Raw genomic sequence first — 13,148 nt, forward strand, 5'->3', positions numbered from 1 at the left:
ATTTGTTAAAATGTAAAACCATTTTATTTTCTCTCATCTTGAAAAGGCAAGATTCTCAAGGTTGGACACAGTAGAATGATTTTAGCTCAACATGTGGTTTTAAGAACCAAAACGCAATCACATTATGTATCCAGTACTGTTATTTTTTTCTGTTTAAGTAGTCTTTATGAAGTAAATGGTTGGAGAAACCTGCTCTAGCATAAACTGTTCAAATGTGACCCATATAACCTCAGTTACATATAATTATTTATATTGCAGATTCAGGGCCGCAATTTATGGATATATATACAGTGGGGCAAAAAAGTATTTAGTCAGCCACCAATTGTGCAAGTTCTCCCACTTAAAAAGATGAGAGAGGCCTGTAATTTTAATCATAGGTACACTTCAACTATGACAGAAAAAAATGAGGGGGAAAAATCCAGAAAATCACATTGTAGAATTTTTTATGAATTTATTTGCAAATTATGGTGGAAAATAAGTATTTGGTCACCTACAAACAAGCAAGATTTCTGGCTCTCACAGACCTGTAACTTCTTCTTTAAGAGGCTCCTCTGTCCTCCACTCGTTACCTGTATTAATGGCACCTGTTTGAACTTGTTATCAGTATAAAAGACACCTGTCCACAACCTCAAACAGTCACACTCCAAACTCCACTATGGCCAAGACCAAAGAGCTGTCAAAGGACACCAGAAACAAAATTGTAGACCTGCACCAGGCTGGGAAGACTGAATCTGCAATAGGTAAGCAGCTTGGTTTGAAGAAATCAACTGTGGGAGCAATTATTAGGAAATGGAAGACATACAAGACCACTGATAATCTCCCTCAATCTGGGGCTCCACGCAAGATCTCACTCCGTGGGGTCAAAATGATCACAAGAACGGTGAGCAAAAATCCCAGAACTACACGGGGGGACCGAGTGAATGACCTGCAGAGAGCTGGGACCAAAGTAACAAAGCCTACCATCAGTAACACACTACGCCGCCAGGGACTCAAATCCTGCAGTGCCAGACGTGTCCCCCTGCTTAAGCCAGTACATGTCCAGGCCCGTCTGAAGTTTGCTAGAGAGCATTTGGATGATCCAGAAGAAGATTGGGAGAATGTCATATGGTCAGATGAAACCAAAATATAACTTTTTGGTAAAAACTCAACTCGTCATGTTTGGAGGACAAAGAATGCTGAATTGCATCCAAAGAACACCATACCTACTGTGAAGCATGGGGGTGGAAACATCATGCGTTGGGGCTGTTTTTCTGCAAAGGGACCAGGACGACTGATCCGTGTAAAGGAAAGAATGAATCGGGCCATGTATCGTGAGATTTTGAGTGAAAACCTCCTTCCATCAGCAAAAGCATTGAAGATGAAACGTGGCTGGGTCTTTCAGCATGACAATGATCCCAAACACACCGCCCGGGCAACGAAGGAGTGGCTTCGTAAGAAGCATTTCAAGGTCATGGAGTGGCCTAGCCAGTCTCCAGATCTCAACCCCATAGAAAATCTTTGGAGGGAGTTGAAAGTCTGTGTTGCCCAGCAACAGCCCCAAAACATCACTGCTCTAGAGGAGATCTGCATGGAGGAATGGGCCAAAATACCAGCAACAGTATGTGAAAACCTTGTGATGATTTACAGAAAATGTTTGACCTCTGTCATTGCCAACAAAGGGTATATAACAAAGTATTGAGATAAACTTTTGTTATTGACCAAATACTTATTTTCCACCATAATTTGCAAATAAATTCATAAAAAATCCTACAATGTGATTTTCTGGATTTTTTCTCCTCATTTTGTCTGTCATAGTTTAAGTGTACCTATGATGAAAATTACAGGCCTCTCTTATCTTTTTAAGTGGGAGAATTTGAACAATTGGTGGCTGACTAAATACTTTTTTGCCCCACTGTATATAGTGAGGGAAAAAAGTATTTGGTCCCCTGCTGATTTTGAACGTTTGTCCACTGACTAAGAAATGATCAGTCTATAATTTTAATGGTAGGTTTATTTGAACAGTGAGAGACAGAATAACAACAACAAAATCCAGAAAAACGCATGTCAAAAATGTTATAAATTGATTTGCATTTGAATGTATTGTAGAGCAGCAGTATTCAGACCAGGGTTGAAGTAGCGTTTGTTTACTTTCAAATACTTAGAGTGTTCCGTTGAACAGACTGGAGTGACATAAAGACAGGGTTTGCACTTTTGGGACAATTCCATTGGTTCCTTTGCACCAGGCAAGCTCAATCAAGTGCAGTAAATACAATTTGAAAAGTCTGGTAGCAATAATGCAGGCATGCAGTGTGCTCACCTTGTGCTGGCATTCACAAAGGCACTGCGGAAGGAGGAGGAGGAGGATACTGGTTGGCTGGCTCTTTGGCCCACATCAGGTACAACTACAGAGAGATATATTACCTGATAAAAGCTAAGCAGACAACCTCCTCTGGCAATTGATAAAGGCTTTGATTCAGTGCCTCTGTGTGTGTACTGGGGGGAGTGTGTAGGTGGAGAGAGATCGGATGGGAGTGTAAGTGTGTGTGTGTGTGTGTGTGTGTGTACGACACAGAGAAACACACTGTTGCTAAGGACCCCAGGGCGCAGTGTTGTACGAGAAGCCTCTACGTACTAGGCAGCCACTACAGCACTTTATCTGGCGCTGTGTGTGTGTGTGTGTGTGTGTGTGTGTTTGTGTTTGTGTGTGTGTGTCTGTGTATGTGTATGTGTATGTGTGTGTAAGGACACCAGCGCTATTCTTGGCTGGACGGGGGAAGTCTTGGCTCATGGGCGCATGGGAAAAGTGCTCTTGGCAGACGGAGCCGAGGCATTCCATTATGCCGTCCTCTGAAAGCACACACACACACACACACACCACCATCACACACACACCACCACCACCATCACACACACACACCACCACCACCATCACACACACACCACCATCACACACACACACACACCACCACCACCATCACACACACACACCACCACCACCATCACACACACACCACCATCACACACACACACACACACACACTTTATCCTGCAAGCTTAGCACTGAGTTGCAGAGTCGCTGAATGAGGGACAGACTCTGCAGAGAGAGACAACATCATAGAGCCTTTAAAAGGGGACACCAGGGGCCTGTTGTAGCACTAGATAACTAGTCCCTGTTCACACATAACAGGGCCATAGGGCTGAACATCAGTTGGCCGTTTACTGTTACTGCCATGACTGCATTGTCATAGCTCAATGGAACATTTGAGTGTCATTTGTGTTTTTTTCTCCAGTCTAGATGATGAATGCACTTATTGTGATAAAAGTGTCTCTGTGTGAAGTACAGAGGAGGATGAAAGCACTAACGACCGGCAAGCGGGGAGTAGGGCCGCACGTCTTTCATCAGGATCCTGTGCTGACAGACTGAGCTTAGCACCAAGCTGGGGGAAAACACTTTAGTCAGAGCTCTGTCTGGCCTGAACAGGCCACAGACTATGGTACAGCACACCATGTCCCCCTCAAGAACTTGAAAACTCCAATTCCTATCAGCAGTCATAGGGACTAAGTCCCTATCTTTCAGGTTTTACCTGAGCTAAAACAAGAGATGGGTTATAGTGTGTCAGTTATCAGAATCCAGGGGAGACAGAGGGAAGGAGGAAGAGGGGGAGGAAGAGGGGGAAGGGGGAAGGAGGGAAGGGAAGGAGGAAGAGAGGGAAGGGAGGAAAGAGGGAAGGGGAGGAGGGAAAGAGGGAAGGGGGAAGGAAGAGAGGGAAGGCAGAAGAGAGGGAAGGGAGGAAAGAGGGAAGGGGAGGAGGAAGAGAGGGAAGGGGAAGGAAGGGAGGGGGTAAGAAGGAAGAGAGGGAAGGGGATAGAGGGAAGGGGAAGAGGGAAAGAGGGAAGGGAGGAAAGAGGGAAGGGGACGAGGAAGAGAGGGAAGGGGATAGAGGAAAGGGGAGGAGGGAAAGAGGGAAGGGGGAAGGAAGAGAGGGAAGGCAGAAGAGAGGGAGGGGGAATGAGGGAAGGGAAGAAGGAAGAGAGGGAAGGGGAAGGAAGGGGGAGGGGTAAGAAGGAAGAGAGGGAAGGCAGAAGAGAGGGAAGGGGGAGGGAGGGAAGGAGGAAGAGAGGGAAGGGGGAATGAGGGAAGGAGGAAGAGAGGGAAGGGGGAGGGAGGGAAGGAGGAAGAGAGGGAAGGGGGAATGAGGGAAGGGAAGAAGGAAGAGAGGGAAGGGAAGGAGGAAGAGAGGGAAGAGGGAAGGAGGGAAGGGATAGAGGAAGTGGGGGAAGGGGGAAGGAGAGAAGGGAAGGAGGGGGGTGGTCAGTGTAGTGTAAAAGCCCAGCAGGACAGGAACAGACAGCCTTATAGGACACAGAGAGAGGGAGGGATAGAGAGAGGGAGGACCATATAAATAGAATTACAGACATCCTTAATTTGATTCCCTGTGGAGCTAGCAGGGGGTCTGCAGTAAAACTCTCCCCAATTCCAGTCACCCCAGGGGGGATAAGAGTGACGTGTCTGCTGGGGGGTGGAGGGATCTACCTTCCCTGCTGGTAGTACAGGCTGGAGTACCAGGTATAAACAGAAGGGAGCGACAATGTTCCTAAATCTTGTCAACAAAAACACAGTGTCAGAGAGCAGAGTATGCACACACACATGAAAGCACCACAAAGAATGTACAGAAACAGTGAAACATAGAGGACCATATAATGGTGAATGAACTAATAGATACAAAAATATATTTACAGTACCAGTCAAAGGTTTAGACACACCTACTCACCTACACACACACACACACACACACACACACACCCACACACACAGAATCTTAAACATAAAATATTTCTAAAACACTTTTTTAGTTACTACATGATTCTATATGTGTTATTTCATAGTTGTGATGTCTTCACTATTATTCTACAATGTAGGAAATAGTAAAAATGAAGAAAAACCCTTGAATGAGTAGGCGTGTCCTAACTTTTGACTGGTACTGTGTATTTCAGGATGACTCTTTCATCATAGTGCTTTCACCTTCTGTGAAGGTAGAATGACTGAGATGAATCACTAACCCTGTGAATCAAGCCCTGCTGGAGTTTTAATTCATCGTTTGTGGGGTGCTTGTTTTTGTCCTGTTACACACCTGGGGGTGTTTCATAATAGTGTGTAATGGTAAAGTGTCTCTTGCATATCCCAACTCCCCCTGCGCCCCTTGCGCCCCCTGCGCCCCCTGCGCCCCCTGCGCCCATTCATTCAGCCTGATTTAACCAATAATATAGAGAACCTCTACCCATTAAAAGACACTCAGGAACCATTGGGGTCTCACCGACACTGTCTGAAACACATTAGCTCCACATTTATCATACATGGGACATAACCATTACCATACATTAACTATGAAGTAATCACATTGCTGCTAAGTACTGTCCTATATCACCTCGTGAGGATGTCCTCTCTCCTGTCCATGGTCATGTTCATCTTTGCTACTGTTGTACATTTGGATTTACTGTACAGCATATCTGTATAACATCTATATGCTGTTTATAGGTCAATGTGGTGAAGGGGTTAACAATTTCTTGTTTGATCTGTAGGGTATGACCGAGCTGAACATGCATAGTCTGAAGCTTACGTAACCATGTTAATAGATTATGTGACTTTCAGAAGGATGCATGTCTTTTTCTCCAAGCACTGTTTTATGAGCTGTTTTTCTTTCATAGCTCTCCCAGGAGAGAACTTTTCTCACAGGAACAACTCAGGCAAATCTATTTTCCCTGGAGGTGTGTGTGTCTGTGTGTGTTTGTATGTGTGTGTGTGTGTGTGTGTGTGTGTGTGTGTGTGTGTGTGTGTGTCTGTCTGTGTGTGTTTGTATGTGTGTGTGTGTGTCTGGAGTTGTGCTGCTTCACTAGGGAGAGCCCCCGTGTTGTTTACTAAACAATATACAACAGCTCTGTTGTTAGGCAGATTCCCTATTCCCTTTCCTCCAATCAGAGACTAGGAAACACAGGGGAAAGAGAGGGAGCCACTCCAGTGAGCCGAGCATACAGTAGCTGTAGCTAGCAGACAGACACACACACAATACACTCACACACATGCACACACACGCATACACTCACACACACAGAAACAAACACACTGTACGAAATCAGCCCACAGTACAGGATGTCCACTGACTGACTCCTCTCCCACTTCACTCATATTAAAATCAAATACACATCAATTTACAAGGAGATGCTAGCAGAGTGAAGCTGCCTGGTCTGGTCTAGTCAGGTCTAGTCTGGTCTGGTCTGGTCTGGTCTAGTGTGGTCTGGTCTGGTCTGGTCTAGTGTGGTCTGGTCTGGTCTAGTGTGGTCTGGTCTGGTCTAGTGTGGTCTAGTCTGCTCTGGTCTATTCTGGTCTGGTCTAGTGTGGTCTGGTCTGGTCTAGTGTGGTCTGGTCTGGTCTAGTCGGGTCTGGTCTGGTCTGGTCTGGTATAGTCTGGTCTGGTCTGGTCTAGTGTGGTCTGGTCTGGTCTAGTGTGGTCTGGTCTAGTCTGGTCTGGTCTGGTCTGGTCTAGTGTGGTCTAGTGTGGTCTGGTCTGGTCTAGTCTGGTCTGGTCTGGTCTAGTGTGGTATAGTCTGGTCTAGTCTGGTCTGGTCTAGTCTGGTCTGGTCTAGTGTGGTCTGGTCTGGTCTAGTGTGGTCTGGTCTGGTCTAGTGTGGTCTGGTCTGGTCTGGTCTGGTCTAGTGTGGTCTAGTCTGGTCTAGTCTGGTCTGGTCTGGTCTAGTGTGGTCTAGTCTGGTCTAGTCTGGTCTGGTCTGGTCTGGTCTGCTCTAGTGTGGTCTAGTGTGGTCTGGTCTGGTCTGGTCTGGTCTAGTGTGGTCTAGTCTGGTCTGGTCTAGTGTGGTCTAGTGTGGTCTGGTCTGGTCTAGTCTGGTCTGGTCTGGTCTGGTCTGGTCTAGTCTGGTCTGGTCTGGTCTGGTCTAGTCTGGTCTGGTCTGGTCTAGTGTGGTCTGGTCTGGTCTAGAGTGGTCTGGTCTGGTCTAATGTGGTCTGGTCTGGTCTGGTCTAGTCTAGTCTAGTCTAGTCTGGTCTGGTCTGGTCTAGTCTAGTCTAGTCTGGTCTGGTCTGGTCTGGTCTGGTCTGGTCTGGTCTGGTCTGGTCTAGTCTGGTCTGGTCTGGTCTGGTCTGGTCTAGTCTGGTCTGGTCTGGTCTGGTCTGGTCTGGTCTGGTCTGGTCTGGTCTGGTCTGGTCTAGTCTGGTCTGGTCTGGTCTGGTCTGCGGTGAGACAGGTTTATTTGAACTGTTAATAAAGCTACTCCAGGTTAAATGAATCAACAGACACATTGACTGTCGGCAGGGTAGCCTAGTGGTTAGAGCGTTGGACTAGTAACCGGAAGGTTGCGAGTTCAAACCCCCGAGCTGACAAGGTACAAATCTGTCGTTCTGCCCCTGAACAGGCAGTTAACCCACTGTTCCCAGGCCGTCATTGAAAATAAGAATTTGTTCTTAACTGACTTGCCTGGTTAAATAAAGGTAAAATAAAAAAAAAAAACTGTATGACAACCTGACTGTGTCAAAATAAAACACACACACACACGCACACACAAACACACATGCACACACACACACATGCACACACATGCACACATGCACACACACACACATGCATGCACGCACACACTACACACACACACATACATACACACTCACACAAACACACAGTAAAAGCGCACTGTGTCAAATGAAACAGTAAACAGGAAGTAGAGAAGAGGAAAAAGCCTCCCCTTGAGACCCCATCCTGATGCTTGTTGTCTACTACAGAGGATGCTACATCTCTCTCCGCTTGAGTGACAAAAAGAACTGCTAGAATAGAAACAAAGTTTGCCTACATTCACTCTGACCCAAAACATGACGTAACCAGCCCAGTCCCCAAACTGATTTCGTCTCTTGACTGTGGATATCACAGCATTGATGGAGGTATATTAAAGACACATAGCAACAACGGTCCCACGACTCAGATGCCACTTTCACGACACATATGCAGGCAGAAACGGATGTGTTCATTCAATGATAGGGGAGGGGGTGAGGAGGGTTTTAGGGTGCTTCTACCTCATTCAGTGGAGCTCCTCTGATCTCTCCTGTGTGTCAACGGGTGGTACAGCCCATGGAGGGATCCTCCAGTCAGAACGAAGCACTACTTCCTCTCAGGGCCCCAGCACCACCTCTGAGGAGAGAGAGACAGGTAAAGACACTAGCTGAGGAGAGAGAGATAGGTATAGATATAATCTGAGGAGAGAGAGACAGCTAGACATTAGCTGAGGACAGAGAGACAGGTAGACACTAGCTGAGGAGAGAGAGAGAGGCAGACACTAGCTGAGGAGAGAGAGACAGGTAGGCACTAGCTGAGGAGAGAGAGACAGGTAGACACAAGCTGAGGAGAGAGAGACAGGTAGACATTAGCTGAGGACAGAGAGACAGGTAGACACTAGCTGAGGAGAGAGAGAGAGGCAGACACTAGCTGAGGAGAGAGAGACAGGTAGGCACTAGCTGAGGAGAGAGAGACAGGTAGACACTAGCTGAGGAGAGAGAGACAGGTAGACATTAGCTGAGGACAGAGAGACAGGTAGACACTAGCTGAGGAGAGAGAGAGAGGCAGACACTAGCTGAGGAGAGAGAGACAGGTAGGCACTAGCTGAGGAGAGAGAGACAGGTAGACACTAGCTGAGGAGAGACAGGTAGACAATAGTTGAGGAGAGAGAGACATGTAGACACTAGCTGAGGAGAGAGAGACAGGTAGACACTAGCTGAGGAGAGAGAGACAGGTAGACAATAGTTGAGGAGAGAGAGACATGTAGACACTAGCTGAGGAGAGAGAGACAGGTAGACACTAGCTGAGGAGAGAGAGACAGGTAGACACTAGCTGAGGAGAGAGAGACAGGTAGACACTAGTTGAGGAGAGAGACAGGTAGACACTAGCTGAGGAGAGAGAGACAGGTAGACACTAGTTGAGGAGAGAGACAGGTAGACACTAGCTGAGGAGAGAGAGACAGGTAAACACTAGTTGAGAAGAGAGACAGGTAGACACTAGCTGAGGAGAGAGACAGGTAGACACTAGCTGAGGAGAGAGAGACAGGTATAGACACCACCTGACGAGAGAGAGACAGGTAGACACTAGCTGAGGAGAGAGAGACAGGTATAGACACCACCTGACGAGAGAGAGACAGGTAGACACTAGCTGAGGAGAGAGAGACAGGTATAGACACCACCTGAGGAGAGAGAGACAGGTAGACACTAGCTGAGGAGAGAGAGACATGTAGACAATAGTTGAGGACAGAGAGACAGGTAGACACTAGCTGAGGAGAGAGAGACATGTAGACAATAGTTGAGGAGAGAGAGACAGGTAGACACTAGTTGAGGAGAGAGAGACAGGTAGACACTAGTTGAGGAGAGAGACAGGTAGACACTAGCTGAGGAGAGAGACAGGTAGACACTAGCTGAGGAGAGAGAGACAGGTATAGACACCACCTGAGGAGAGAGAGACAGGTAGACACTAGCTGAGGAGAGAGAGACAGGTATATACACCACCTGAGGAGAGAGAGACAGGTAGACACTAGCTGAGGAGAGAGAGACAGGTAGTCACAGGTCAGAAGCTGTGAAAAGAGACAGACATCGACATGGTTTCCTCAAGTTCAGTGCAAATGAAAACTGTACAATTTCACATGATAATCTCACTGTATTTCCATGAACAGAAACGCAGAAGTACTACAAAATGTGCACATACCCACAAACATCCCCCCTCCAACACACACATCAGATTCAATTTAGAGACTCAGAGCTGTGATGTAGAGTACAGAACACACAGACAGACTAACTGACACACGGATAGAAATACAGACTAACTGACAGACAGACAGACAGACAGACAGACAGACAGGCAGGCAGGCAGGCAGACAGACAGACAGACAGACAGACAGACAGACAGACAGACAGACAGACAGACAGACAGACAGACAGGCAGGCAGGCAGACTAACTGACACACGGATAGAAATACAGACTAACTGACAGACAGAAAGACAGACAGACAGACAGACAGACAGGCAGGCAGGCAGGCAGGCAGGCAGGCAGGCAGGCAGGCAGGCAGGCAGGCAGGCAGGCAGGCAGGCTAACTGACAGACAGACAGACAGACAGACAGACAGACAGACCAACTGACAGGCGGATAGAAATACAGACTAACTGACAGACAGACAGACAGACAGGCAGGCAGGCAGGCAGGCAGGCAGACAGACAGACAGACAGACAGACAGACAGACAGACAGACAGACAGACAGACAGACAGACAGGCAGGCAGGCAGACAGACAGACAGGCAGGCAGGCAGACTAACTGACACACGGATAGAAATACAGACTAACTGACAGACAGACAGACAGACAGACAGACAGACAGACAGACAGACAGACAGGCAGACAGACAGGCAGGCAGGCAGACAGACAGACAGGCAGGCAGGCAGACTAACTGACACACGGATAGAAATACAGACTAACTGACAGACAGACAGACAGACAGACAGACAGACAGACAGACAGGCAGACAGACAGGCAGGCAGGCAGACTAACTGACACACGGATAGAAATACAGACTAACTGACAGACAGAAAGACAGACAGACAGACAGACAGACAGACAGGCAGGCAAGCAGGCAGGCAGGCAGGCAGGCAGGCAGGCTAACTGACAGACAGACAGACAGACAGACAGACAGACCAACTGACAGGCGGATAGAAATACAGACAGACAGACAGACAGACAGACAGACAGACAGACAGACAGACCAACTGACAGGCGGATAGAAATACAGACGAACTGATATACAGACAGGCAGACTAACTGACAGACAGGCAGACAGACAGAAATACAGACTAACTGACAGACAGGTTAACTAACTGACAGACAGACAGACAGACAGACCAACTGACAGACAGGCTAACTAACTGACAGACAGACAGGCAGGCAGACAGACTAACTGACAGACAGACCAACTGACAGACGGATAGAACTACAGACAGGCAGTCAGTTAGCCAGTCAGTTAGTTAGCCAGTCAGTCAGTTAGCCAGTCAGTCAGTCCAGTTAGCCAGTCAGTCCAGTCAATCAGTTAGCCAGTCAGTCAATTAGTGAGTCAGTCATATAGCCAGTCAGTCAGTCAGACAATCAGTCAGTCAGTCAGTCAGCCAGGCAGCCAGTTAGCCGTTCAGTTAGCCAGTAAATTAGCCAGTCAGTCAGTTAGCTAGCCAGTCAATCAGTTATTCAGTCACTCACTCAGACAGTTAGCCAGACAGTCAGTCAGTTAGCCAGTCAGTCAGTCAGTTAGTTAGTCAGTCAGTCAGTCAGTCAGTCAGTTAGCCAGTCGGTCAGTCAGCCAATCATACAATCAGTTAACCAATCAGTTAGCCAGTCAGTCAATTATCCAGTCAGCCAATTAGTCAGTCAGTCAGTTAGCCAGTCAGTCCAGTCACTCAGTCAGTCAGTCAGTTAGCCAGCCAGTCAGTCACTCAGTCAGTTAGCCAAACAGTCAGTCAGTCTATTAGTCAGTCAGTTAGTCAGTCAGTCAATTAGCCAGTTAGTCAGTCAGCCAATCATACAGTCATTTAGCCAATCAGTCAGTCAGTTAGCCAGTCAGTTAGTTAGTCAGTCAGTTAGCCAGCCAGTCAGTCAGTTAGCCAGTCAGTCGGTCAGACAATCAGTCAGCCAGGCAGCCAGTTAGCCAGTCAGTTAGCCAGTAAATTAGCCAGTCAGTCAGTTAGCTAGCCAGTCAGTCAATCAGTCAGTTATTCAGTCACTCACTCAGACAGTTAGCCAGACAGTCAGTCAGTTAGCCAGTCAGTCAGTCAGTCAGTTAGTTAGTCAGTCAGTCAGTCAGTCAGTCAGTTAGCCAGTTGGTCAGTCAGCCAATCATACAATCAGTTAACCAATCAGTTAGCCAGTCAGTAAGTTAGCAAGCCAGTCAATTATCCAGTCAGCCAATTAGTCAGACAGTCAGTTAGCCAGACAGTCCAGTCACTCAGTCAGTCAGTCAGTTAGCCAGCCAGTCAGTCACTCAGTCAGTTAACCAGTCAGTCAGTCAGTCAGTTAGCCAAACAGTCAGTCAGTCTATTAGTCAGTCAGTTAGCCAGTCAGTCAATTAACCAGTTAGTCAGTCAGCCAATCATACAGTCATTTAGCCAATCAGTTAGTCAGTTAGCCAGTCAGTTAGTTAGTCAGTCTGTTAGCCAGCCAGTCAGTCAGTTAGCCAGTCAGTCGGTCAGACAATCAGTCAGCCAGGCAGTCAGTTAGCCAGTCAGTTAGCCAGTAAATTAGCCAGTCAGTCAGTTAGCTAGTCTGTCAGTTAGCCAGTCAGTCAGTGTTATGGTACCCTGAAAGGCAGGTAGATCAATAATACCCACAACAATAATGTTTGTAAATGATGAATTCACAATATCTCAGATAATTTAGCTGCAGGAACTTGAGAGCAGAGATTGTTTCTGAAGATGTCTATGTGTGAATGAAGCCTCAGCATCTGCACTGTGAATAAACCAGACCTTGGGCTGAATAGTAATCATGTTTTGAATGATTACGCTGACTGAGTGATTGAATGAAGTCCAGATTTGGGGCCAAATTGAGTGTCTTGTTGACTGATGTCTCGCCAGCTCTACTCAGCACCACTTGTCACTACTCTCCCTTAACTCTGTCCCTTTCTGCTGACATTTACAGATCCCAGATCCCCCTTCTGTTTCTGGCATGAACAAACCACAAAGTTGTCTTCACAGCGAGCTTGGTGTGCTGCCTCCTGTGCCCATCTGTCTCTCATTTTCTCTCGCCTCCTCTCACTCTCTCTGTCTCCCTCCCTCTGTCTCTCTCTCTCTCGCCCCCCTCTATCCTCTCTCACACACTCTTTTAATACCCGTGAATGATTCCTTTGCCAGTTGGTGTCTGGTAATCCTCGGCCACTGTGTGAGATCTCTCTCTCTCTCTCTCTCTCTCTCTCTCTCTCTTTCTCTCTCTCTCTCTCTCTCTCTCCCCACAAATCCCTCAAGCCCACGTCCTCTCTCTCGCCATCAATTTCTGTGGGCAGTGTGGAGGAGAAGCACAGTGTGTGTCCTGGACTCTGTCCCTGGTGTAACATAAGCCCAGTGCTTTACACTCTCATAGAAACATATTGATTCTTTCTC

At 47.2% G+C, this 13,148-nt stretch overlaps 1 protein-coding gene across 5 annotated transcripts in view; it reads right to left on the reverse strand.

The window, feature by feature from the left end:
* Positions 1 to 13,148, reverse strand: part of atxn1a (ataxin 1a) — a 195,292-nt gene that overhangs the window by 62,467 nt on the left and 119,677 nt on the right. For 4 of the 5 annotated variants that reach the window (XR_005037513.1, XR_005037514.1, XM_036953267.1 and 1 more), the window contains exon 3: positions 8,057 to 8,171. The gene's annotated coding sequence lies outside the window, so the exon portion shown is untranslated. The remainder of the gene's footprint in view (positions 1 to 8,056; positions 8,172 to 13,148) is intronic. The other variant, XM_036953269.1, reaches the window with a different exon arrangement.

The sequence above is a fragment of the Oncorhynchus mykiss genome, chromosome 18, assembly GCF_013265735.2.
Source record: "Oncorhynchus mykiss isolate Arlee chromosome 18, USDA_OmykA_1.1, whole genome shotgun sequence".
Classification (NCBI taxonomy): domain Eukaryota; kingdom Metazoa; phylum Chordata; class Actinopteri; order Salmoniformes; family Salmonidae; genus Oncorhynchus; species Oncorhynchus mykiss.